Raw genomic sequence first — 26,844 nt, forward strand, 5'->3', positions numbered from 1 at the left:
GACACTCCATTGGACCTACGTAGCACCACTTGTCCACTTGTCCACTTGTCTTTGTCCACTTGTCCACTCGTCTTTGTCCACTTGGCTCTTTCCTGGGATATGAAACGTGTACCGGAGTGGAGGTTCTTGTCAAGACAGCAGCCCTCAACTTTGGGGTCCCTGTGTCTGGTTGATTTTTTCATTTTCCCAAGGTCAACGCCCATGTGTGGAAGTGCCCTATGCTCTGTGGTTCTGTGTTTTACATGGTTTGGGAAAGAGGATACACTTGTGAAGATTGGCTGTTGGCCATTGACATCCCGCCCATCAGCTTAACAAGGCTCCCTTGACTCCGTGGGCTGTCCTGCCTTTCTGGTTTTTAGACTTTTTTCGCCTGGCCCTTTTGCCCCGGGGGGGGCGAGAGATTTCTTTGTAGTGCTGATTTGTTCTCCCAGGTTGCTTGGTTGGCCAAAAAGGGCGTATGCGTTTTTTCCTGAATATATTCAGGAAAAAACGCATACGCCCTTTTTGGCCAACCGCATCATTGTCCACGTTCTGGCGCTTTTCATGTGCTATCGGGGCCATTCCGATGTACCCGTTGACATCCGTTTCCTGCAGTTCTGCCTTGCGTTCAGCGCCTCTTCGTAGCCTGACCTCAATATATTTTGGGGCGATAGTTATCGTTTAGAACTCTGCAGGTTTGAGAAGTGCAGTGCCCCTGAGCTCCATTTCCCAAGTCGCTTTTTTGTGAGTGGGACGCAACACGGCTGGATGGCTTCACGCCCTATTGTCGATCCGGGGTGGCAGGCTGAACCTCTGGTGAATTCTTCTTCGTGATGGGAAATGAGAGTGACATGTGCCCGACCAAACAGCTCCAGCGAGTCTCTCATTGGTTCCCCCTCTTGCAGTTCATCCTGCGGACAAATTGCAGACGGTACGAAAGAGGCATGGAAAGGCGCCGAGTCTCCAAGTGGGGAGATTGTTAGTAAGGGGGCCTGAATGGAGAACACGAGCACCAGGAGATGAAAACTGAGGTGAGTTTCAGAAAGCTTTCCCGATCCCACGGTGTAGCATCCGCTGGGTTTCCAATGAGTGCTTTCGCTGTCGGAAGATTGCGTTGAACCTGGAGAGTTGGGACCCATGGAATGGGGAGCACGCAGGATTCCTTTCAAGGGTCTGCATTTGCTTTCCCAACCTCACCAATCGTCTCAGCCCCAAGAGTGTCCAGCCTTATGTCTTCTGCCGCTGGGGCTGTAGATGTGGTCAATCCTGGTTGCATGCCAGTCCCTGAACGCATTTTGGAAGAATTTCTCTCTGTTTTGCCCTGCTTGTTTCTTCTTTATGTTGGAAATGTATCCTCAGAATGGGTCTGAGCTGATTTTCCCTGCTGGTTTTAGGCCGCTTTACACACACTTGTTGCACTTACACAGAGATATCAAGACTTAGCTTTTAAGATGCTTACTAGTCGGATAGATACTTGTGCGATGAACAGGGTCTGGTGAGTCCAGTTGATTGAGCAAGGAGTAGGTCGTGTCCATTCCATATTCGGTTTTCGGAAGGGTATCTGTGCTCATTTCAAACTCGAGTTTTATGCGTCACCCCACCTCACCTTTCCCCTGAAGCAGGCATAAGTGTGTTTTCTAAAAGCGTGACTCTGTTCTGTTTGGGGATTCAGTGCATGGGGAGCGATTTTTACATTCCCTCGGTAAGTGATATCATAAGTTTCTTTTTTTGTGGGACTTATTTCACTGAGGATGATCGTACCTAAATCCACTCAGGATGCTGCTACCAGCCTCATGACGTGGATTTCATGGCTGAGTGACACTCCATTGGACCTACGTAGCACCACTTGTCCACTTGTCCACTTGTCTTTGTCCACTTGTCCACTCGTCTTTGTCCACTTGGCTCTTTCCTGGGATATGAAACGTGTACCGGAGTGGAGGTTCTTGTCAAGACAGCAGCCCTCAACTTTGGGGTCCCTGTGTCTGGTTGATTTTTTCATTTTCCCAAGGTCAACGCCCATGTGTGGAAGTGCCCTATGCTCTGTGGTTCTGTGTTTTACATGGTTTGGGAAAGAGGATACACTTGTGAAGATTGGCTGTTGGCCATTGACATCCCGCCCATCAGCTTAACAAGGCTCCCTTGACTCCGTGGGCTGTCCTGCCTTTCTGGTTTTTAGACTTTTTTCGCCTGGCCCTTTTGCCCCGGGGGGGGGGGGGCGAGAGATTTCTTTGTAGTGCTGATTTGCTCTCCCAGGTTGCTTGGTTGGCCAAAAAGGGCGTATGCGTTTTTTCCTGAATATATTCAGGAAAAAACGCATACGCCCTTTTTGGCCAACCGCATCATTGTCCACGTTCTGGCGCTTTTCATGTGCTATCGGGGCCATTCCGATGTACCCGTTGACATCCGTTTCCTGCAGTTCTGCCTTGCGTTCAGCGCCTCTTCGTAGCCTGACCTCAATATATTTTGGGGCGATAGTTATCGTTTAGAACTCTGCAGGTTTGGGAAGTGCAGTGCCCCTGAGCTCCATTTCCCAAGTCGCTTTTTTGTGAGTGGGACGCAACACGGCTGGATGGCTTCACGCCCTATTGTCGATCCGGGGTGGCAGGCTGAACCGCTGGTGAATTCTTCTTCGTGATGGGAAATGAGAGTGACATGTGCCCGACCAAACACCTCCAGCGAGTCTCTCATTGGTTCCCCCTCTTGCAGTTCATCCTGCGGACAAATTGCAGACGGTACGAAAGAGGCATGGAAAGGCGCCGAGTCTCCAAGTGGGGAGATTGTTAGTAAGGGGGCCTGAATGGAGAACACGAGCACCAGGAGATGAAAACTGAGGTGAGTTTCAGAAAGCTTTCCCGATCCCACGGTGTAGCATCCGCTGGGTTTCCAATGAGTGCTTTCGCTGTCGGAAGATTGCGTTGAACCTGGAGAGTTGGGACCCATGGAATGGGGAGCACGCAGGATTCCTTTCAAGGGTCTGCATTTGCTTTCCCAACCTCACCAATCGTCTCAGCCCCAAGAGTGTCCAGCCTTATGTCTTCTGCCGCTGGGGCTGTAGATGTGGTCAATCCTGGTTGCATGCCAGTCCCTGAACGCATTTTGGAAGAATTTCTCTCTGTTTTGCCCTGCTTGTTTCTTCTTTATGTTGGAAATGTATCCTCAGAATGGGTCTGAGCTGATTTTCCCTGCTGGTTTTAGGCCGCTTTACACACACTTGATGCACTTACACAGAGATATCAAGACTTAGCTTTTAAGATGCTTACTAGTCGGATAGATACTTGTGCGATGAAGAGGGTCTGGTGAGTCCAGTTGATTGAGCAAGGAGTAGGTCGTGTCCATTCCATATTCGGTTTTCGGAAGGGTATCTGTGCTCATTTCAAACTCGAGTTTTATGCGTCACCCCACCTCACCTTTCCCCTGAAGCAGGCATAAGTGTGTTTTCTAAATGCGTGACTCTGTTCTGTTTGGGGATTCAGTGCATGGGGAGCGATTTTTACATTCCCTCGATAAGTGATATCATAAGTTTCTTTTTTTGTGGGACTTATTTCACTGAGGATGATCGTACCTAAATCCACTCAGGATGCTGCTACCAGCCTCATGACGTGGATTTCATGGCTGAGTGACACTCCATTGGACCTACGTAGCACCACTTGTCCACTTGTCCACTTGTCTTTGTCCACTTGTCCACTCGTCTTTGTCCACTTGGCTCTTTCCTGGGATATGAAACGTGTACCGGAGTGGAGGTTCTTGTCAAGACAGCAGCCCTCAACTTTGGGGTCCCTGTGTCTGGTTGATTTTTTCATTTTCCCAAGGTCAACGCCCATGTGTGGAAGTGCCCTATGCTCTGTGGTTCTGTGTTTTACATGGTTTGGGAAAGAGGATACACTTGTGAAGATTGGCTGTTGGCCATTGACATCCCGCCCATCAGCTTAACAAGGCTCCCTTGACTCCGTGGGCTGTCCTGCCTTTCTGGTTTTTAGACTTTTTTCGCCTGGCCCTTTTGCCCCGGGGGGGGGGGCGAGAGATTTCTTTGTAGTGCTGATTTGCTCTCCCAGGTTGCTTGGTTGGCCAAAAAGGGCGTATGCGTTTTTTCCTGAATATATTCAGGAAAAAACGCATACGCCCTTTTTGGCCAACCGCATCATTGTCCACGTTCTGGCGCTTTTCATGTGCTATCGGGGCCATTCCGATGTACCCGTTGACATCCGTTTCCTGCAGTTCTGCCTTGCGTTCAGCGCCTCTTCGTAGCCTGACCTCAATATATTTTGGGGCGATAGTTATCGTTTAGAACTCTGCAGGTTTGGGAAGTGCAGTGCCCCTGAGCTCCATTTCCCAAGTCGCTTTTTTGTGAGTGGGACGCAACACGGCTGGATGGCTTCACGCCCTATTGTCGATCCGGGTTGGCAGGCTGAACCTCTGGTGAATTCTTCTTCGTGATGGGAAATGAGAGTGACATGTGCCCGACCAAACACCTCCAGCGAGTCTCTCATTGGTTCCCCCTCTTGCAGTTCATCCTGCGGACAAATTGCAGACGGTACGAAAGAGGCATGGAAAGGCGCCGAGTCTCCAAGTGGGGAGATTGTTAGTAAGGGGGCCTGAATGGAGAACACGAGCACCAGGAGATGAAAACTGAGGTGAGTTTCAGAAAGCTTTCCCGATCCCACGGTGTAGCAACCGCTGGGTTTCCAATGAGTGCTTTCGCTGTCGGAAGATTGCGTTGAACCTGGAGAGTTGGGACCCATGGAATGGGGAGCACGCAGGATTCCTTTCAAGGGTCTGCATTTGCTTTCCCAACCTCACCAATCGTCTCAGCCCCAAGAGTGTCCAGCCTTATGTCTTCTGCCGCTGGGGCTGTAGATGTGGTCAATCCTGGTTGCATGCCAGTCCCTGAACGCATTTTGGAAGAATTTCTCTCTGTTTTGCCCTACTTGTTTCTTCTTTATGTTGGAAATGTATCCTCAGAATGGGTCTGAGCTGATTTTCCCTGCTGGTTTTAGGCCGCTTTACACACACTTGATGCACTTACACAGAGATATCAAGACTTAGCTTTTAAGATGCTTACTAGTCGGATAGATACTTGTGCGATGAACAGGGTCTGGTGAGTCCAGTTGATTGAGCAAGGAGTAGGTCGTGTCCATTCCGTATTCGGTTTTCGGAAGGGTATCTGTGCTCATTTCAAACTCGAGTTTTATGCGTCACCCCACCTCACCTTTCCCCTGAAGCAGGCATAAGTGTGTTTTCTAAAAGCGTGACTCTGTTCTGTTTGGGGATTCAGTGCATGGGGAGCGATTTTTACATTCCCTCGATAAGTGATATCATAAGTTTCTTTTTTTGTGGGACTTATTTCACTGAGGATGATCGTACCTAAATCCACTCAGGATGCTGCTACCAGCCTCATGACGTGGATTTCATGGCTGAGTGACACTCCATTGGACCTACGTAGCACCACTTGTCCACTTGTCCACTTGTCTTTGTCCACTTGTCCACTCGTCTTTGTCCACTTGGCTCTTTCCTGGGATATGAAACGTGTACCGGAGTGGAGGTTCTTGTCAAGACAGCAGCCCTCAACTTTGGGGTCCCTGTGTCTGGTTGATTTTTTCATTTTCCCAAGGTCAACGCCCATGTGTGGAAGTGCCCTATGCTCTGTGGTTCTGTGTTTTACATGGTTTGGGAAAGAGGATACACTTGTGAAGATTGGCTGTTGGCCATTGACATCACGCCCATCAGCTTAACAAGGCTCCCTTGACTCCGTGGCCTGTCCTGCCTTTCTGGTTTTTAGACTTTTTTCGCCTGGCCCTTTTGCCCCAGGGGGGGGGGGGGCGAGAGATTTCTTTGTAGTGCTGATTTGCTCTCCCAGGTTGCTTGGTTGGCCAAAAAGGGCGTATGCGTTTTTTCCTGAATATATTCAGGAAAAAACGCATACGCCCTTTTTGGCCAACCGCATCATTGTCCACGTTCTGGCGCTTTTCATGTGCTATCGGGGCCATTCCGATGTACCCGTTGACATCCGTTTCCTGCAGTTCTGCCTTGCGTTCAGCGCCTCTTCGTAGCCTGACCTCAATATATTTTGGGGCGATAGTTATCGTTTAGAACTCTGCAGGTTTGGGAAGTGCAGTGCCCCTGAGCTCCATTTCCCAAGTCGCTTTTTTGTGAGTGGGACGCAACACGGCTGGATGGCTTCACGCCCTATTGTCGATCCGGGGTGGCAGGCTGAACCTCTGGTGAATTCTTCTTCGTGATGGGAAATGAGAGTGACATGTGCCCGACCAAACACCTCCAGCGAGTCTCTCATTGGTTCCCCCTCTTGCAGTTCATCCTGCGGACAAATTGCAGACGGTACGAAAGAGGCATGGAAAGGCGCCGAGTCTCCAAGTGGGGAGATTGTTAGTCAGGGGGCCTGAATGGAGAACACGAGCACCAGGAGATGAAAACTGAGGTGAGTTTCAGAAAGCTTTCCCGATCCCACGGTGTAGCATCCGCTGGGTTTCCAATGAGTGCTTTCACTGTCGGAAGATTGCGTTGAACCTGGAGAGTTGGGACCCATGGAATGGGGAGCACGCAGGATTCCTTTCAAGGGTCTGCATTTGCTTTCCCAACCTCACCAATCGTCTCAGCCCCAAGAGTGTCCAGCCTTATGTCTTCTGCCGCTGGGGCTGTAGATGTGGTCAATCCTGGTTGCATGCCAGTCCCTGAACGCATTTTGGAAGAATTTCTCTCTGTTTTGCCCTGCTTGTTTCTTCTTTATGTTGGAAATGTATCCTCAGAATGGGTCTGAGCTGATTTTCCCTGCTGGTTTTAGGCCGCTTTACACACACTTGATGCACTTACACAGAGATATCAAGACTTAGCTTTTAAGATGCTTACTAGTCGGATAGATACTTGTGCGATGAACAGGGTCTGGTGAGTCCAGTTGATTGAGCAAGGAGTAGGTCGTGTCCATTCCATATTCGGTTTTCGGAAGGGTATCTGTGCTCATTTCAAACTCGAGTTTTATGCGTCACCCCACCTCACCTTTCCCCTGAAGCAGGCATAAGTGTGTTTTCTAAAAGCGTGACTCTGTTCTGTTTGGGGATTCAGTGCATGGGGAGCGATTTTTACATTCCCTCGGTAAGTGATATCATAAGTTTCTTTTTTTGTGGGACTTATTTCACTGAGGATGATCGTACCTAAATCCACTCAGGATGCTGCTACCAGCCTCATGACGTGGATTTCATGGCTGAGTGACACTCCATTGGACCTACGTAGCACCACTTGTCCACTTGTCCACTTGTCTTTGTCCACTTATCCACTCGTCTTTGTCCACTTGGCTCTTTCCTGGGATATGAAACGTGTACCGGAGTGGAGGTTCTTGTCAAGACAGCAGCCCTCAACTTTGGGGTCCCTGTGTCTGGTTGATTTTTTCATTTTCCCAAGGTCAACGCCCATGTGTGGAAGTGCCCTATGCTCTGTGGTTCTGTGTTTTACATGGTTTGGGAAAGAGGATACACTTGTGAAGATTGGCTGTTGGCCATTGACATCCCGCCCATCAGCTTAACAAGGCTCCCTTGACTCCGTGGGCTGTCCTGCCTTTCTGGTTTTTAGACTTTTTTCGCCTGGCCCTTTTGCCCCGGGGGGGGGCGAGAGATTTCTTTGTAGTGCTGATTTGTTCTCCCAGGTTGCTTGGTTGGCCAAAAAGGGCGTATGCGTTTTTTCCTGAATATATTCAGGAAAAAACGCATACGCCCTTTTTGGCCAACCGCATCATTGTCCACGTTCTGGCGCTTTTCATGTGCTATCGGGGCCATTCCGATGTACCCGTTGACATCCGTTTCCTGCAGTTCTGCCTTGCGTTCAGCGCCTCTTCGTAGCCTGACCTCAATATATTTTGGGGCGATAGTTATCGTTTAGAACTCTGCAGGTTTGGGAAGTGCAGTGCCCCTGAGCTCCATTTCCCAAGTCGCTTTTTTGTGAGTGGGACGCAACACGGCTGGATGGCTTCACGCCCTATTGTCGATCCGGGGTGGCAGGCTGAACCTCTGGTGAATTCTTCTTCGTGATGGGAAATGAGAGTGACATGTGCCCGACCAAACACCTCCAGCGAGTCTCTCATTGGTTCCCCCTCTTGCAGTTCATCCTGCGGACAAATTGCAGACGGTACGAAAGAGGCATGGAAAGGCGCCGAGTCTCCAAGTGGGGAGATTGTTAGTAAGGGGGCCTGAATGGAGAACACGAGCACCAGGAGATGAAAACTGAGGTGAGTTTCAGAAAGCTTTCCCGATCCCACGGTGTAGCATCCGCTGGGTTTCCAATGAGTGCTTTCGCTGTCGGAAGATTGCGTTGAACCTGGAGAGTTGGGACCCATGGAATGGGGAGCACGCAGGATTCCTTTCAAGGGTCTGCATTTGCTTTCCCAACCTCACCAATCGTCTCAGCCCCAAGAGTGTCCAGCCTTATGTCTTCTGCCGCTGGGGCTGTAGATGTGGTCAATCCTGGTTGCATGCCAGTCCCTGAACGCATTTTGGAAGAATTTCTCTCTGTTTTGCCCTGCTTGTTTCTTCTTTATGTTGGAAATGTATCCTCAGAATGGGTCTGAGCTGATTTTCCCTGCTGGTTTTAGGCCGCTTTACACACACTTGATGCACTTACACAGAGATATCAAGACTTAGCTTTTAAGATGCTTACTAGTCGGATAGATACTTGTGCGATGAACAGGGTCTGGTGAGTCCAGTTGATTGAGCAAGGAGTAGGTCGTGTCCATTCCATATTCGGTTTTCGGAAGGGTATCTGTGCTCATTTCAAACTCGAGTTTTATGCGTCACCCCACCTCACCTTTCCCCTGAAGCAGGCATAAGTGTGTTTTCTAAAAGCGTGACTCTGTTCTGTTTGGGGATTCAGTGCATGGGGAGCGATTTTTACATTCCCTCGGTAAGTGATATCATAAGTTTCTTTTTTTGTGGGACTTATTTCACTGAGGATGATCGTACCTAAATCCACTCAGGATGCTGCTACCAGCCTCATGACGTGGATTTCATGGCTGAGTGACACTCCATTGGACCTACGTAGCACCACTTGTCCACTTGTCCACTTGTCTTTGTCCACTTGTCCACTCGTCTTTGTCCACTTGGCTCTTTCCTGGGATATGAAACGTGTACCGGAGTGGAGGTTCTTGTCAAGACAGCAGCCCTCAACTTTGGGGTCCCTGTGTCTGGTTGATTTTTTCATTTTCCCAAGGTCAACGCCCATGTGTGGAAGTGCCCTATGCTCTGTGGTTCTGTGTTTTACATGGTTTGGGAAAGAGGATACACTTGTGAAGATTGGCTGTTGGCCATTGACATCCCGCCCATCAGCTTAACAAGGCTCCCTTGACTCCGTGGGCTGTCCTGCCTTTCTGGTTTTTAGACTTTTTTCGCCTGGCCCTTTTGCCCCGGGGGGGGGCGAGAGATTTCTTTGTAGTGCTGATTTGTTCTCCCAGGTTGCTTGGTTGGCCAAAAAGGGCGTATGCGTTTTTTCCTGAATATATTCAGGAAAAAACGCATACGCCCTTTTTGGCCAACCGCATCATTGTCCACGTTCTGGCGCTTTTCATGTGCTATCGGGGCCATTCCGATGTACCCGTTGACATCCGTTTCCTGCAGTTCTGCCTTGCGTTCAGCGCCTCTTCGTAGCCTGACCTCAATATATTTTGGGGCGATAGTTATCGTTTAGAACTCTGCAGGTTTGGGAAGTGCAGTGCCCCTGAGCTCCATTTCCCAAGTCGCTTTTTTGTGAGTGGGACGCAACACGGCTGGATGGCTTCACGCCCTATTGTCGATCCGGGGTGGCAGGCTGAACCTCTGGTGAATTCTTCTTCGTGATGGGAAATGAGAGTGACATGTGCCCGACCAAACACCTCCAGCGAGTCTCTCATTGGTTCCCCCTCTTGCAGTTCATCCTGCGGACAAATTGCAGACGGTACGAAAGAGGCATGGAAAGGCGCCGAGTCTCCAAGTGGGGAGATTGTTAGTAAGGGGGCCTGAATGGAGAACACGAGCACCAGGAGATGAAAACTGAGGTGAGTTTCAGAAAGCTTTCCCGATCCCACGGTGTAGCATCCGCTGGGTTTCCAATGAGTGCTTTCGCTGTCGGAAGATTGCGTTGAACCTGGAGAGTTGGGACCCATGGAATGGGGAGCACGCAGGATTCCTTTCAAGGGTCTGCATTTGCTTTCCCAACCTCACCAATCGTCTCAGCCCCAAGAGTGTCCAGCCTTATGTCTTCTGCCGCTGGGGCTGTAGATGTGGTCAATCCTGGTTGCATGCCAGTCCCTGAACGCATTTTGGAAGAATTTCTCTCTGTTTTGCCCTGCTTGTTTCTTCTTTATGTTGGAAATGTATCCTCAGAATGGGTCTGAGCTGATTTTCCCTGCTGGTTTTAGGCCGCTTTACACACACTTGTTGCACTTACACAGAGATATCAAGACTTAGCTTTTAAGATGCTTACTAGTCGGATAGATACTTGTGCGATGAACAGGGTCTGGTGAGTCCAGTTGATTGAGCAAGGAGTAGGTCGTGTCCATTCCATATTCGGTTTTCGGAAGGGTATCTGTGCTCATTTCAAACTCGAGTTTTATGCGTCACCCCACCTCACCTTTCCCCTGAAGCAGGCATAAGTGTGTTTTCTAAAAGCGTGACTCTGTTCTGTTTGGGGATTCAGTGCATGGGGAGCGATTTTTACATTCCCTCGGTAAGTGACATCATAAGTTTCTTTTTTTGTGGGACTTATTTCACTGAGGATGATCGTACCTAAATCCACTCAGGATGCTGCTACCAGCCTCATGACGTGGATTTCATGGCTGAGTGACACTCCATTGGACCTACGTAGCACCACTTGTCCACTTGCCCACTTGTCTTTGTCCACTTGTCCACTCGTCTTTGTCCACTTGGCTCTTTCCTGGGATATGAAACGTGTACCGGAGTGGAGGTTCTTGTCAAGACAGCAGCCCTCAACTTTGGGGTCCCTGTGTCTGGTTGATTTTTTCATTTTCCCAAGGTCAACGCCCATGTGTGGAAGTGCCCTATGCTCTGTGGTTCTGTGTTTTACATGGTTTGGGAAAGAGGATACACTTGTGAAGATTGGCTGTTGGCCATTGACATCCCGCCCATCAGCTTAACAAGGCTCCCTTGACTCCGTGGGCTGTCCTGCCTTTCTGGTTTTTAGACTTTTTTCGCCTGGCCCTTTTGCCCCGGGGGGGGGCGAGAGATTTCTTTGTAGTGCTGATTTGCTCTCCCAGGTTGCTTGGTTGGCCAAAAAGGGCGTATGCGTTTTTTCCTGAATATATTCAGGAAAAAACGCATACGCCCTTTTTGGCCAACCGCATCATTGTCCACGTTCTGGCGCTTTTCATGTGCTATCGGGGCCATTCCGATGTAGCCGTTGACATCCGTTTCCTGCAGTTCTGCCTTGCGTTCAGCGCCTCTTCGTAGCCTGACCTCAATATATTTTGGGGCGATAGTTATCGTTTAGAACTCTGCAGGTTTGGGAAGTGCAGTGCCCCTGAGCTCCATTTCCCAAGTCGCTTTTTTGTGAGTGGGACGCAACACGGCTGGATGGCTTCACGCCCTATTGTCGATCCGGGGTGGCAGGCTGAACCTCTGGTGAATTCTTCTTCGTGATGGGAAATGAGAGTGACATGTGCCCGACCAAACACCTCCAGCGAGTCTCTCATTGGTTCCCCCTCTTGCAGTTCATCCTGCGGACAAATTGCAGACGGTACGAAAGAGGCATGGAAAGGCGCCGAGTCTCCAAGTGGGGAGATTGTTAGTAAGGGGGCCTGAATGGAGAACACGAGCACCAGGAGATGAAAACTGAGGTGAGTTTCAGAAAGCTTTCCCGATCCCACGGTGTAGCATCCGCTGGGTTTCCAATGAGTGCTTTCGCTGTCGGAAGATTGCGTTGAACCTGGAGAGTTGGGACCCATGGAATGGGGAGCACGCAGGATTCCTTTCAAGGGTCTGCATTTGCTTTCCCAACCTCACCAATCGTCTCAGCCCCAAGAGTGTCCAGCCTTATGTCTTCTGCCGCTGGGGCTGTAGATGTGGTCAATCCTGGTTGCATGCCAGTCCCTGAACGCATTTTGGAAGAATTTCTCTCTGTTTTGCCCTGCTTGTTTCTTCTTTATGTTGGAAATGTATCCTCAGAATGGGTCTGAGCTGATTTTCCCTGCTGGTTTTAGGCCGCTTTACACACACTTGTTGCACTTACACAGAGATATCAAGACTTAGCTTTTAAGATGCTTACTAGTCGGATAGATACTTGTGCGATGAACAGGGTCTGGTGAGTCCAGTTGATTGAGCAAGGAGTAGGTCGTGTCCATTCCATATTCGGTTTTCGGAAGGGTATCTGTGCTCATTTCAAACTCGAGTTTTATGCGTCACCCCACCTCACCTTTCCCCTGAAGCAGGCATAAGTGTGTTTTCTAAAAGCGTGACTCTGTTCTGTTTGGGGATTCAGTGCATGGGGAGCGATTTTTACATTCCCTCGGTAAGTGATATCATAAGTTTCTTTTTTTGTGGGACTTATTTCACTGAGGATGATCGTACCTAAATCCACTCAGGATGCTGCTACCAGCCTCATGACGTGGATTTCATGGCTGAGTGACACTCCATTGGACCTACGTAGCACCACTTGTCCACTTGTCCACTTGTCTTTGTCCACTTATCCACTCGTCTTTGTCCACTTGGCTCTTTCCTGGGATATGAAACGTGTACCGGAGTGGAGGTTCTTGTCAAGACAGCAGCCCTCAACTTTGGGGTCCCTGTGTCTGGTTGATTTTTTCATTTTCCCAAGGTCAACGCCCATGTGTGGAAGTGCCCTATGCTCTGTGGTTCTGTGTTTTACATGGTTTGGGAAAGAGGATACACTTGTGAAGATTGGCTGTTGGCCATTGACATCCCGCCCATCAGCTTAACAAGGCTCCCTTGACTCCGTGGGCTGTCCTGCCTTTCTGGTTTTTAGACTTTTTTCGCCTGGCCCTTTTGCCCCGGGGGGGGGCGAGAGATTTCTTTGTAGTGCTGATTTGTTCTCCCAGGTTGCTTGGTTGGCCAAAAAGGGCGTATGCGTTTTTTCCTGAATATATTCAGGAAAAAACGCATACGCCCTTTTTGGCCAACCGCATCATTGTCCACGTTCTGGCGCTTTTCATGTGCTATCGGGGCCATTCCGATGTACCCGTTGACATCCGTTTCCTGCAGTTCTGCCTTGCGTTCAGCGCCTCTTCGTAGCCTGACCTCAATATATTTTGGGGCGATAGTTATCGTTTAGAACTCTGCAGGTTTGGGAAGTGCAGTGCCCCTGAGCTCCATTTCCCAAGTCGCTTTTTTGTGAGTGGGACGCAACACGGCTGGATGGCTTCACGCCCTATTGTCGATCCGGGGTGGCAGGCTGAACCTCTGGTGAATTCTTCTTCGTGATGGGAAATGAGAGTGACATGTGCCCGACCAAACACCTCCAGCGAGTCTCTCATTGGTTCCCCCTCTTGCAGTTCATCCTGCGGACAAATTGCAGACGGTACGAAAGAGGCATGGAAAGGCGCCGAGTCTCCAAGTGGGGAGATTGTTAGTAAGGGGGCCTGAATGGAGAACACGAGCACCAGGAGATGAAAACTGAGGTGAGTTTCAGAAAGCTTTCCCGATCCCACGGTGTAGCATCCGCTGGGTTTCCAATGAGTGCTTTCGCTGTCGGAAGATTGCGTTGAACCTGGAGAGTTGGGACCCATGGAATGGGGAGCACGCAGGATTCCTTTCAAGGGTCTGCATTTGCTTTCCCAACCTCACCAATCGTCTCAGCCCCAAGAGTGTCCAGCCTTATGTCTTCTGCCGCTGGGGCTGTAGATGTGGTCAATCCTGGTTGCATGCCAGTCCCTGAACGCATTTTGGAAGAATTTCTCTCTGTTTTGCCCTGCTTGTTTCTTCTTTATGTTGGAAATGTATCCTCAGAATGGGTCTGAGCTGATTTTCCCTGCTGGTTTTAGGCCGCTTTACACACACTTGATGCACTTACACAGAGATATCAAGACTTAGCTTTTAAGATGCTTACTAGTCGGATAGATACTTGTGCGATGAACAGGGTCTGGTGAGTCCAGTTGATTGAGCAAGGAGTAGGTCGTGTCCATTCCATATTCGGTTTTCGGAAGGGTATCTGTGCTCATTTCAAACTCGAGTTTTATGCGTCACCCCACCTCACCTTTCCCCTGAAGCAGGCATAAGTGTGTTTTCTAAAAGCGTGACTCTGTTCTGTTTGGGGATTCAGTGCATGGGGAGCGATTTTTACATTCCCTCGGTAAGTGATATCATAAGTTTCTTTTTTTGTGGGACTTATTTCACTGAGGATGATCGTACCTAAATCCACTCAGGATGCTGCTACCAGCCTCATGACGTGGATTTCATGGCTGAGTGACACTCCATTGGACCTACGTAGCACCACTTGTCCACTTGTCCACTTGTCTTTGTCCACTTGTCCACTCGTCTTTGTCCACTTGGCTCTTTCCTGGGATATGAAACGTGTACCGGAGTGGAGGTTCTTGTCAAGACAGCAGCCCTCAACTTTGGGGTCCCTGTGTCTGGTTGATTTTTTCATTTTCCCAAGGTCAACGCCCATGTGTGGAAGTGCCCTATGCTCTGTGGTTCTGTGTTTTACATGGTTTGGGAAAGAGGATACACTTGTGAAGATTGGCTGTTGGCCATTGACATCCCGCCCATCAGCTTAACAAGGCTCCCTTGACTCCGTGGGCTGTCCTGCCTTTCTGGTTTTTAGACTTTTTTCGCCTGGCCCTTTTGCCCCGGGGGGGGGCGAGAGATTTCTTTGTAGTGCTGATTTGTTCTCCCAGGTTGCTTGGTTGGCCAAAAAGGGCGTATGCGTTTTTTCCTGAATATATTCAGGAAAAAACGCATACGCCCTTTTTGGCCAACCGCATCATTGTCCACGTTCTGGCGCTTTTCATGTGCTATCGGGGCCATTCCGATGTACCCGTTGACATCCGTTTCCTGCAGTTCTGCCTTGCGTTCAGCGCCTCTTCGTAGCCTGACCTCAATATATTTTGGGGCGATAGTTATCGTTTAGAACTCTGCAGGTTTGGGAAGTGCAGTGCCCCTGAGCTCCATTTCCCAAGTCGCTTTTTTGTGAGTGGGACGCAACACGGCTGGATGGCTTCACGCCCTATTGTCGATCCGGGGTGGCAGGCTGAACCTCTGGTGAATTCTTCTTCGTGATGGGAAATGAGAGTGACATGTGCCCGACCAAACACCTCCAGCGAGTCTCTCATTGGTTCCCCCTCTTGCAGTTCATCCTGCGGACAAATTGCAGACGGTACGAAAGAGGCATGGAAAGGCGCCGAGTCTCCAAGTGGGGAGATTGTTAGTAAGGGGGCCTGAATGGAGAACACGAGCACCAGGAGATGAAAACTGAGGTGAGTTTCAGAAAGCTTTCCCGATCCCACGGTGTAGCATCCGCTGGGTTTCCAATGAGTGCTTTCGCTGTCGGAAGATTGCGTTGAACCTGGAGAGTTGGGACCCATGGAATGGGGAGCACGCAGGATTCCTTTCAAGGGTCTGCATTTGCTTTCCCAACCTCACCAATCGTCTCAGCCCCAAGAGTGTCCAGCCTTATGTCTTCTGCCGCTGGGGCTGTAGATGTGGTCAATCCTGGTTGCATGCCAGTCCCTGAACGCATTTTGGAAGAATTTCTCTCTGTTTTGCCCTGCTTGTTTCTTCTTTATGTTGGAAATGTATCCTCAGAATGGGTCTGAGCTGATTTTCCCTGCTGGTTTTAGGCCGCTTTACACACACTTGTTGCACTTACACAGAGATATCAAGACTTAGCTTTTAAGATGCTTACTAGTCGGATAGATACTTGTGCGATGAACAGGGTCTGGTGAGTCCAGTTGATTGAGCAAGGAGTAGGTCGTGTCCATTCCATATTCGGTTTTCGGAAGGGTATCTGTGCTCATTTCAAACTCGAGTTTTATGCGTCACCCCACCTCACCTTTCCCCTGAAGCAGGCATAAGTGTGTTTTCTAAAAGCGTGACTCTGTTCTGTTTGGGGATTCAGTGCATGGGGAGCGATTTTTACATTCCCTCGGTAAGTGACATCATAAGTTTCTTTTTTTGTGGGACTTATTTCACTGAGGATGATCGTACCTAAATCCACTCAGGATGCTGCTACCAGCCTCATGACGTGGATTTCATGGCTGAGTGACACTCCATTGGACCTACGTAGCACCACTTGTCCACTTGCCCACTTGTCTTTGTCCACTTGTCCACTCGTCTTTGTCCACGTGGCTCTTTCCTGGGATATGAAACGTGTACCGGAGTGGAGGTTCTTGTCAAGACAGCAGCCCTCAACTTTGGGGTCCCTGTGTCTGGTTGATTTTTTCATTTTCCCAAGGTCAACGCCCATGTGTGGAAGTGCCCTATGCTCTGTGGTTCTGTGTTTTACATGGTTTGGGAAAGAGGATACACTTGTGAAGATTGGCTGTTGGCCATTGACATCCCGCCCATCAGCTTAACAAGGCTCCCTTGACTCCGTGGGCTGTCCTGCCTTTCTGGTTTTTAGACTTTTTTCGCCTGGCCCTTTTGCCCCGGGGGGGGGCGAGAGATTTCTTTGTAGTGCTGATTTGCTCTCCCAGGTTGCTTGGTTGGCCAAAAAGGGCGTATGCGTTTTTTCCTGAATATATTCAGGAAAAAACGCATACGCCCTTTTTGGCCAACCGCATCATTGTCCACGTTCTGGCGCTTTTCATGTGCTATCGGGGCCATTCCGATGTAGCCGTTGACATCCGTTTCCTGCAGTTCTGCCTTGCGTTCAGCGCCTCTTCGTAGCCTGACCTCAATATATTTTGGGGCGATAGTTATCGTTTAGAACTCTGCAGGTTTGGGAAGTGCAGTGCCCCTGAGCTCCATTTCCCAAGTCGCTTTTTTGTGAGTGGGACGCAACACGGCTGGATGGCTTCACGCCCTATTGTCGATCCGGGGTGGCAGGCTGAACCGCTGGTGAATTCTTCTTCGTGATGGGAAATGAGAGTGACATGTGCCCGACCAAACACCTCCAGCGAGTCTCTCATTGGTTCCCCCTCTTGCAGTTCATCCTGCGGACAAATTGCAGACGGTACGAAAGAGGCATGGAAAGGCGCCGAGTCTCCAAGTGGGGAGATTGTTAGTAAGGGGGCCTGAATGGAGAACACGAGCACCAGGAGATGAAAACTGAGGTGAGTTTCAGAAAGCTTTCCCGATCCCACGGTGTAGCATCCGCTGGGTTTCCAATGAGTGCTTTCGCTGTCGGAAGATTGCGTTGAACCTGGAGAGTTGGGACCCATGGAATGGGGAGCACGCAGGATTCCTTTCAAGGGTCTGCATTTGCTTTCCCAACCTCACCAATCGTCTCAGCCCCAAGAGTGTCCAGCCTTATGTCTTCTGCCGCTGGGGCTGTAGATGTGGTCAATCCTGGTTGCATGCCAGTCCCTGAACGCATTTTGGAAGAATTTCTCTCTGTTTTGCCCTGCTTGTTTCTTCTTTATGTTGGAAATGTATCCTCAGAATGGGTCTGAGCTGATTTTCCCTGCTGGTTTTAGGCCGCTTTACACACACTTGTTGCACTTACACAGAGATATCAAGACTTAGCTTTTAAGATGCTTACTAGTCGGATAGATACTTGTGCGATGAACAGGGTCTGGTGAGTCCAGTTGATTGAGCAAGGAGTAGGTCGTGTCCATTCCATATTCGGTTTTCGGAAGGGTATCTGTGCTCATTTCAAACTCGAGTTTTATGCGTCACCCCACCTCACCTTTCCCCTGAAGCAGGCATAAGTGTGTTTTCTAAAAGCGTGACTCTGTTCTGTTTGGGGATTCAGTGCATGGGGAGCGATTTTTACATTCCCTCGATAAGTGACATCATAAGTTTCTTTTTTTGTGGGACTTATTTCACTGAGGATGATCGTACCTAAATCCACTCAGGATGCTGCTACCAGCCTCATGACGTGGATTTCATGGCTGAGTGACACTCCATTGGACCTACGTAGCACCACTTGTCCACTTGTCCACTTGTCTTTGTCCACTTGTCCACTCGTCTTTGTCCACTTGGCTCTTTCCTGGGATATGAAACGTGTACCGGAGTGGAGGTTCTTGTCAAGACAGCAGCCCTCAACTTTGGGGTCCCTGTGTCTGGTTGATTTTTTCATTTTCCCAAGGTCAACGCCCATGTGTGGAAGTGCCCTATGCTCTGTGGTTCTGTGTTTTACATGGTTTGGGAAAGAGGATACACTTGTGAAGATTGGCTGTTGGCCATTGACATCCCGCCCATCAGCTTAACAAGGCTCCCTTGACTCCGTGGGCTGTCCTGCCTTTCTGGTTTTTAGACTTTTTTCGCCTGGCCCTTTTGCCCCGGGGGGGGCGAGAGATTTCTTTGTAGTGCTGATTTGTTCTCCCAGGTTGCTTTGTTGGCCAAAAAGGGCGTATGCGTTTTTTCCTGAATATATTCAGGAAAAAAACGCATACGCCCTTTTTGGCCAACCGCATCATTGTCCACGTTCTGGCGCTTTTCATGTGCTATCGGGGCCATTCCGATGTACCCGTTGACATCCGTTTCCTGCAGTTCTGCCTTGCGTTCAGCGCCTCTTCGTAGCCTGACCTCAATATATTTTGGGGCGATAGTTATCGTTTAGAACTCTGCAGGTTTGGGAAGTGCAGTGCCCCTGAGCTCCATTTCCCAAGTCGCTTTTTTGTGAGTGGGACGCAACACGGCTGGATGGCTTCACGCCCTATTGTCGATCCGGGGTGGCAGGCTGAACCTCTGGTGAATTCTTCTTCGTGATGGGAAATGAGAGTGACATGTGCCCGACCAAACACCTCCAGCGAGTCTCTCATTGGTTCCCCCTCTTGCAGTTCATCCTGCGGACAAATTGCAGACGGTACGAAAGAGGCATGGAAAGGCGCCGAGTCTCCAAGTGGGGAGATTGTTAGTAAGGGGGCCTGAATGGAGAACACGAGCACCAGGAGATGAAAACTGAGGTGAGTTTCAGAAAGCTTTCCCGATCCCACGGTGTAGCATCCGCTGGGTTTCCAATGAGTGCTTTCGCTGTCGGAAGATTGCGTTGAACCTGGAGAGTTGGGACCCATGGAATGGGGAGCACGCAGGATTCCTTTCAAGGGTCTGCATTTGCTTTCCCAACCTCACCAATCGTCTCAGCCCCAAGAGTGTCCAGCCTTATGTCTTCTGCCGCTGGGGCTGTAGATGTGGTCAATCCTGGTTGCATGCCAGTCCCTGAACGCATTTTGGAAGAATTTCTCTCTGTTTTGCCCTGCTTGTTTCTTCTTTATGTTGGAAATGTATCCTCAGAATGGGTCTGAGCTGATTTTCCCTGCTGGTTTTAGGCCGCTTTACACACACTTGTTGCACTTACACAGAGATATCAAGACTTAGCTTTTAAGATGCTTACTAGTCGGATAGATACTTGTGCGATGAACAGGGTCTGGTGAGTCCAGTTGATTGAGCAAGGAGTAGGTCGTGTCCATTCCATATTCGGTTTTCGGAAGGGTATCTGTGCTCATTTCAAACTCGAGTTTTATGCGTCACCCCACCTCACCTTTCCCCTGAAGCAGGCATAAGTGTGTTTTCTAAAAGCGTGACTCTGTTCTGTTTGGGGATTCAGTGCATGGGGAGCGATTTTTACATTCCCTCGGTAAGTGATATCATAAGTTTCTTTTTTTGTGGGACTTATTTCACTGAGGATGATCGTACCTAAATCCACTCAGGATGCTGCTACCAGCCTCATGACGTGGATTTCATGGCTGAGTGACACTCCATTGGACCTACGTAGCACCACTTGTCCACTTGTCCACTTGTCTTTGTCCACTTGTCCACTCGTCTTTGTCCACTTGGCTCTTTCCTGGGATATGAAACGTGTACCGGAGTGGAGGTTCTTGTCAAGACAGCAGCCCTCAACTTTGGGGTCCCTGTGTCTGGTTGATTTTTTCATTTTCCCAAGGTCAACGCCCATGTGTGGAAGTGCCCTATGCTCTGTGGTTCTGTGTTTTACATGGTTTGGGAAAGAGGATACACTTGTGAAGATTGGCTGTTGGCCATTGACATCCCGCCCATCAGCTTAACAAGGCTCCCTTGACTCCGTGGGCTGTCCTGCCTTTCTGGTTTTTAGACTTTTTTCGCCTGGCCCTTTTGCCCCGGGGGGGGCGAGAGATTTCTTTGTAGTGCTGATTTGCTCTCCCAGGTTGCTTGGTTGGCCAAAAAGGGCGTATGCGTTTTTTCCTGAATATATTCAGGAAAAAACGCATACGCCCTTTTTGGCCAACCGCATCATTGTCCACGTTCTGGCGCTTTTCATGTGCTATCGGGGCCATTCCGATGTACCCGTTGACATCCGTTTCCTGCAGTTCTGCCTTGCGTTCAGCGCCTCTTCGTAGCCTGACCTCAATATATTTTGGGGCGATAGTTATCGTTTAGAACTCTGCAGGTTTGGGAAGTGCAGTGCCCCTGAGCTCCATTTCCCAAGTCGCTTTTTTGTGAGTGGGACGCAACACGGCTGGATGGCTTCACGCCCTATTGTCGATCCGGGGTGGCAGGCTGAACCGCTGGTGAATTCTTCTTCGTGATGGGAAATGAGAGTGACATATGCCCGACCAAACACCTCCAGCGAGTCTCTCATTGGTTCCCCCTCTTGCAGTTCATCCTGCGGACAAATTGCAGACGGTACGAAAGAGGCATGGAAAGGCGCCGAGTCTCCAAGTGGGGAGATTGTTAGTAAGGGGGCCTGAATGGAGAACACGAGCACCAGGAGATGAAAACTGAGGTGAGTTTCAGAAAGCTTTCCCGATCCCACGGTGTAGCATCCGCTGGGTTTCCAATGAGTGCTTTCGCTGTCGGAAGATTGCGTTGAACCTGGAGAGTTGGGACCCATGGAATGGGGAGCACGCAGGATTCCTTTCAAGGGTCTGCATTTGCTTTCCCAACCTCACCAATCGTCTCAGCCCCAAGAGTGTCCAGCCTTATGTCTTCTGCCGCTGGGGCTGTAGATGTGGTCAATCCTGGTTGCATGCCAGTCCCTGAACGCATTTTGGAAGAATTTCTCTCTGTTTTGCCCTGCTTGTTTCTTCTTTATGTTGGAAATGTATCCTCAGAATGGGTCTGAGCTGATTTTCCCTGCTGGTTTTAGGCCGCTTTACACACACTTGTTGCACTTACACAGAGATATCAAGACTTAGCTTTTAAGATGCTTACTAGTCGGATAGATACTTGTGCGATGAACAGGGTCTGGTGAGTCCAGTTGATTGAGCAAGGAGTAGGTCGTGTCCATTCCATATTCGGTTTTCGGAAGGGTATCTGTGCTCATTTCAAACTCGAGTTTTATGCGTCACCCCACCTCACCTTTCCCCTGAAGCAGGCATAAGTGTGTTTTCTAAAAGCGTGACTCTGTTCTGTTTGGGGATTCAGTGCATGGGGAGCGATTTTTACATTCCCTCGATAAGTGATATCATAAGTTTCTTTTTTTGTGGGACTTATTTCACTGAGGATGATCGTACCTAAATCCACTCAGGATGCTGCTACCAGCCTAATGACGTGCATTTCATGGCTGAGTGACACTCCATTGGACCTACGTAGCACCACTTGTCCACTTGTCCACTTGTCTTTGTCCACTTGTCCACTCGTCTTTGTCCACTTGGCTCTTTCCTGGGATATGAAACGTGTACCGGAGTGGAGGTTCTTGTCAAGACAGCAGCCCTCAACTTTGGGGTCCCTGTGTCTGGTTGATTTTTTCATTTTCCCAAGGTCAACGCCCATGTGTGGAAGTGCCCTATGCTCTGTGGTTCTGTGTTTTACATGGTTTGGGAAAGAGGATACACTTGTGAAGATTGGCTGTTGGCCATTGACATCCCGCCCATCAGCTTAACAAGGCTCCCTTGACTCCGTGGGCTGTCCTGCCTTTCTGGTTTTTAGACTTTTTTCGCCTGGCCCTTTTGCCCCGGGGGGGGCGAGAGATTTCTTTGTAGTGCTGATTTGCTCTCCCAGGTTGCTTGGTTGGCCAAAAAGGGCGTATGCGTTTTTTCCTGAATATATTCAGGAAAAAACGCATACGCCCTTTTTGGCCAACCGCATCATTGTCCACGTTCTGGCGCTTTTCATGTGCTATCGGGGCCATTCCGATGTACCCGTTGACATCCGTTTCCTGCAGTTCTGCCTTGCGTTCAGCGCCTCTTCGTAGCCTGACCTCAATATATTTTGGGGCGATAGTTATCGTTTAGAACTCTGCAGGTTTGGGAAGTGCAGTGCCCCTGAGCTCCATTTCCCAAGTCGCTTTTTTGTGAGTGGGACGCAACACGGCTGGATGGCTTCACGCCCTATTGTCGATCCGGGGTGGCAGGCTGAACCTCTGGTGAATTCATCTTCGTGATGGGAAATGAGAGTGACATGTGCCCGACCAAACACCTCCAGCGAGTCTCTCATTGGTTCCCCCTCTTGCAGTTCATCCTGCGGACAAATTGCAGACGGTACGAAAGAGGCATGGAAAGGCGCCGAGTCTCCAAGTGGGGAGATTGTTAGTAAGGGGGCCTGAATGGAGAACACGAGCACCAGGAGATGAAAACTGAGGTGAGTTTCAGAAAGCTTTCCCGATCCCACGGTGTAGCAACCGCTGGGTTTCCAATGAGTGCTTTCGCTGTCGGAAGATTGCGTTGAACCTGGAGAGTTGGGACCCATGGAATGGGGAGCACGCAGGATTCCTTTCAAGGGTCTGCATTTGCTTTCCCAACCTCACCAATCGTCTCAGCCCCAAGAGTGTCCAGCCTTATGTCTTCTGCCGCTGGGGCTGTAGATGTGGTCAATCCTGGTTGCATGCCAGTCCCTGAACGCATTTTGGAAGAATTTCTCTCTGTTTTGCCCTGCTTGTTTCTTCTTTATGTTGGAAATGTATCCTCAGAATGGGTCTGAGCTGATTTTCCCTGCTGGTTTTAGGCCGCTTTACACACACTTGATGCACTTACACAGAGATATCAAGACTTAGCTTTTAAGATGCTTACTAGTCGGATAGATACTTGTGCGATGAACAGGGTCTGGTGAGTCCAGTTGATTGAGCAAGGAGTAGGTCGTGTCCATTCCATATTCGGTTTTCGGAAGGGTATCTGTGCTCATTTCAAACTCGAGTTTTATGCGTCACCCCACCTCACCTTTCCCCTGAAGCAGGCATAAGTGTGTTTTCTAAAAGCGTGACTCTGTTCTGTTTGGGGATTCAGTGCATGGGGAGCGATTTTTACATTCCCTCGATAAGTGATATCATAAGTTTCTTTTTTTGTGGGACTTATTTCACTGAGGATGATCGTACCTAAATCCACTCAGGATGCTGCTACCAGCCTCATGACGTGGATTTCATGGCTGAGTGACACTCCATTGGACCTACGTAGCACCACTTGTCCACTTGTCCACTTGTCTTTGTCCACTTGTCCACTCGTCTTTGTCCACTTGGCTCTTTCCTGGGATATGAAACGTGTACCGGAGTGGAGGTTCTTGTCAAGACAGCAGCCCTCAACTTTGGGGTCCCTGTGTCTGGTTGATTTTTTCATTTTCCCAAGGTCAACGCCCATGTGTGGAAGTGCCCTATGCTCTGTGGTTCTGTGTTTTACATGGTTTGGGAAAGAGGATACACTTGTGAAGATTGGCTGTTGGCCATTGACATCCCGCCCATCAGCTTAACAAGGCTCCCTTGACTCCGTGGGCTGTCCTGCCTTTCTGGTTTTTAGACTTTTTTCGCCTGGCCCTTTTGCCCCGGGGGGGGCGAGAGATTTCTTTGTAGTGCTGATTTGTTCTCCCAGGTTGCTTGGTTGGCCAAAAAGGGCGTATGCGTTTTTTCCTGAATATATTCAGGAAAAAACGCATACGCCCTTTTTGGCCAACCGCATCATTGTCCACGTTCTGGCGCTTTTCATGTGCTATCGGGGCCATTCCGATGTACCCGTTGACATCCGTTTCCTGCAGTTCTGCCTTGCGTTCAGCGCCTCTTCGTAGCCTGACCTCAATATATTTTGGGCCGATAGTTATCGTTTAGAACTCTGCAGGTTTGGGAAGTGCAGTGCCCCTGAGCTCCATTTCCCAAGTCGCTTTTTTGTGAGTGGGACGCAACACGGCTGGATGGCTTCACGCCCTATTGTCGATCCGGGGTGGCAGGCTGAACCGCTGGTGAATTCTTCTTCGTGATGGGAAATGAGAGTGACATGTGCCCGACCAAACACCTCCAGCGAGTCTCTCATTGGTTCCCCCTCTTGCAGTTCATCCTGCGGACAAATTGCAGACGGTACGAAAGAGGCATGGAAAGGCGCCGAGTCTCCAAGTGGGGAGATTGTTAGTAAGGGGGCCTGAATGGAGAACACGAGCACCAGGAGATGAAAACTGAGGTGAGTTTCAGAAAGCTTTCCCGATCCCACGGTGTAGCAACCGCTGGGTTTCCAATGAGTGCTTTCGCTGTCGGAAGATTGCGTTGAACCTGGAGAGTTGGGACCCATGGAATGGGGAGCACGCAGGATTCCTTTCAAGGGTCTGCATTTGCTTTCCCAACCTCACCAATCGTCTCAGCCCCAAGAGTGTCCAGCCTTATGTCTTCTGCCGCTGGGGCTGTAGATGTGGTCAATCCTGGTTGCATGCCAGTCCCTGAACGCATTTTGGAAGAATTTCTCTCTGTTTTGCCCTGCTTGTTTCTTCTTTATGTTGGAAATGTATCCTCAGAATGGGTCTGAGCTGATTTTCCCTGCTGGTTTTAGGCCGCTTTACACACACTTGATGCACTTACACAGAGATATCAAGACTTAGCTTTTAAGATGCTTACTAGTCGGATAGATACTTGTGCGATGAACAGGGTCTGGTGAGTCCAGTTGATTGAGCAAGGAGTAGGTCGTGTCCATTCCATATTCGGTTTTCGGAAGGGTATCTGTGCTCATTTCAAACTCGAGTTTTATGCGTCACCCCACCTCACCTTTCCCCTGAAGCAGGCATAAGTGTGTTTTCTAAAAGCGTGACTCTGTTCTGTTTGGGGATTCAGTGCATGGGGAGCGATTTTTACATTCCCTCGGTAAGTGATATCATAAGTTTCTTTTTTTGTGGGACTTATTTCACTGAGGATGATCGTACCTAAATCCACTCAGGATGCTGCTACCACCCTCATGACGTGGATTTCATGGCTGAGTGACACTCCATTGGACCTACGTAGCACCACTTGTCAACTTGTCCACTTGTCTTTGTCCACTTGTCCACTTGGCTCTTTCCTGGGATATGAAACGTGTACCGGAGTGGAGGTTCTTGTCAAGACAGCAGCCCTGAACGTTGGGTCCCTGTGTCTGGTTGATTTTTTCATTTTCCCAAGGTCAACGCCCATGTGTGGAAGTGCCCTATGCTCTGTGGTTCTGTGTTTTACATGGTTTGGGAAAGAGGATACACTTGTGAAGATTGGCTGTTGGCCATTGACATCCCGCCCATCAGCTTAACAAGGCTCCCTTGACTCCGTGGGCTGTCCTGCCTTTCTGGTTTTTAGACTTTTTTCGCCTGGCCCTTTTGCCCCGGGGGGGGCGAGAGATTTCTTTGTAGTGCTGATTTGCTCTCCCAGGTTGCTTGGTTGGCCAAAAAGGGCGTATGCGTTTTTTCCTGAATATATTCAGGAAAAAACGCATACGCCCTTTTTGGCCAACCGCATCATTGTCCACGTTCTGGCGCTTTTCATGTGCTATCGGGGCCATTCCGATGTACCCGTTGACATCCGTTTCCTGCAGTTCTGCCTTGCGTTCAGCGCCTCTTCGTAGCCTGACCTCAATATATTTTGGGGCGATAGTTATCGTTTAGAACTCTGCAGGTTTGGGAAGTGCAGTGCCCCTGAGCTCCATTTCCCAAGTCGCTTTTTTGTGAGTGGGACGCAACACGGCTGGATGGCTTCACGCCCTATTGTCGATCCGGGGTGGCAGGCTGAACCGCTGGTGAATTCTTCTTCGTGATGGGAAATGAGAGTGACATGTGCCCGACCAAACACCTCCAGCGAGTCTCTCATTGGTTCCCCCTCTTGCAGTTCATCCTGCGGACAAATTGCAGACGGTACGAAAGAGGCATGGAAAGGCGCCGAGTCTCCAAGTGGGGAGATTGTTAGTAAGGGGGCCTGAATGGAGAACACGAGCACCAGGAGATGAAAACTGAGGTGAGTTTCAGAAAGCTTTCCCGATCCCACGGTGTAGCATCCGCTGGGTTTCCAATGAGTGCTTTCGCTGTCGGAAGATTGCGTTGAACCTGGAGAGTTGGGACCCATGGAATGGGGAGCACGCAGGATTCCTTTCAAGGGTCTGCATTTGCTTTCCCAACCTCACCAATCGTCTCAGCCCCAAGAGTGTCCAGCCTTATGTCTTCTGCCGCTGGGGCTGTAGATGTGGTCAATCCTGGTTGCATGCCAGTCCCTGAACGCATTTTGGAAGAATTTCTCTCTGTTTTGCCCTGCTTGTTTCTTCTTTATGTTGGAAATGTATCCTCAGAATGGGTCTGAGCTGATTTTCCCTGCTGGTTTTAGGCCGCTTTACACACACTTGTTGCACTTACACAGAGATATCAAGACTTAGCTTTTAAGATGCTTACTAGTCGGATAGATACTTGTGCGATGAACAGGGTCTGGTGAGTCCAGTTGATTGAGCAAGGAGTAGGTCGTGTCCATTCCATATTCGGTTTTCGGAAGGGTATCTGTGCTCATTTCAAACTCGAGTTTTATGCGTCACCCCACCTCACCTTTCCCCTGAAGCAGGCATAAGTGTGTTTTCTAAAAGCGTGACTCTGTTCTGTTTGGGGATTCAGTGCATGGGGAGCGATTTTTACATTCCCTCGATAAGTGATATCA

The sequence above is a fragment of the Kogia breviceps genome, chromosome 4 (assembly GCF_026419965.1).
Source record: "Kogia breviceps isolate mKogBre1 chromosome 4, mKogBre1 haplotype 1, whole genome shotgun sequence".
Classification (NCBI taxonomy): domain Eukaryota; kingdom Metazoa; phylum Chordata; class Mammalia; order Artiodactyla; family Physeteridae; genus Kogia; species Kogia breviceps.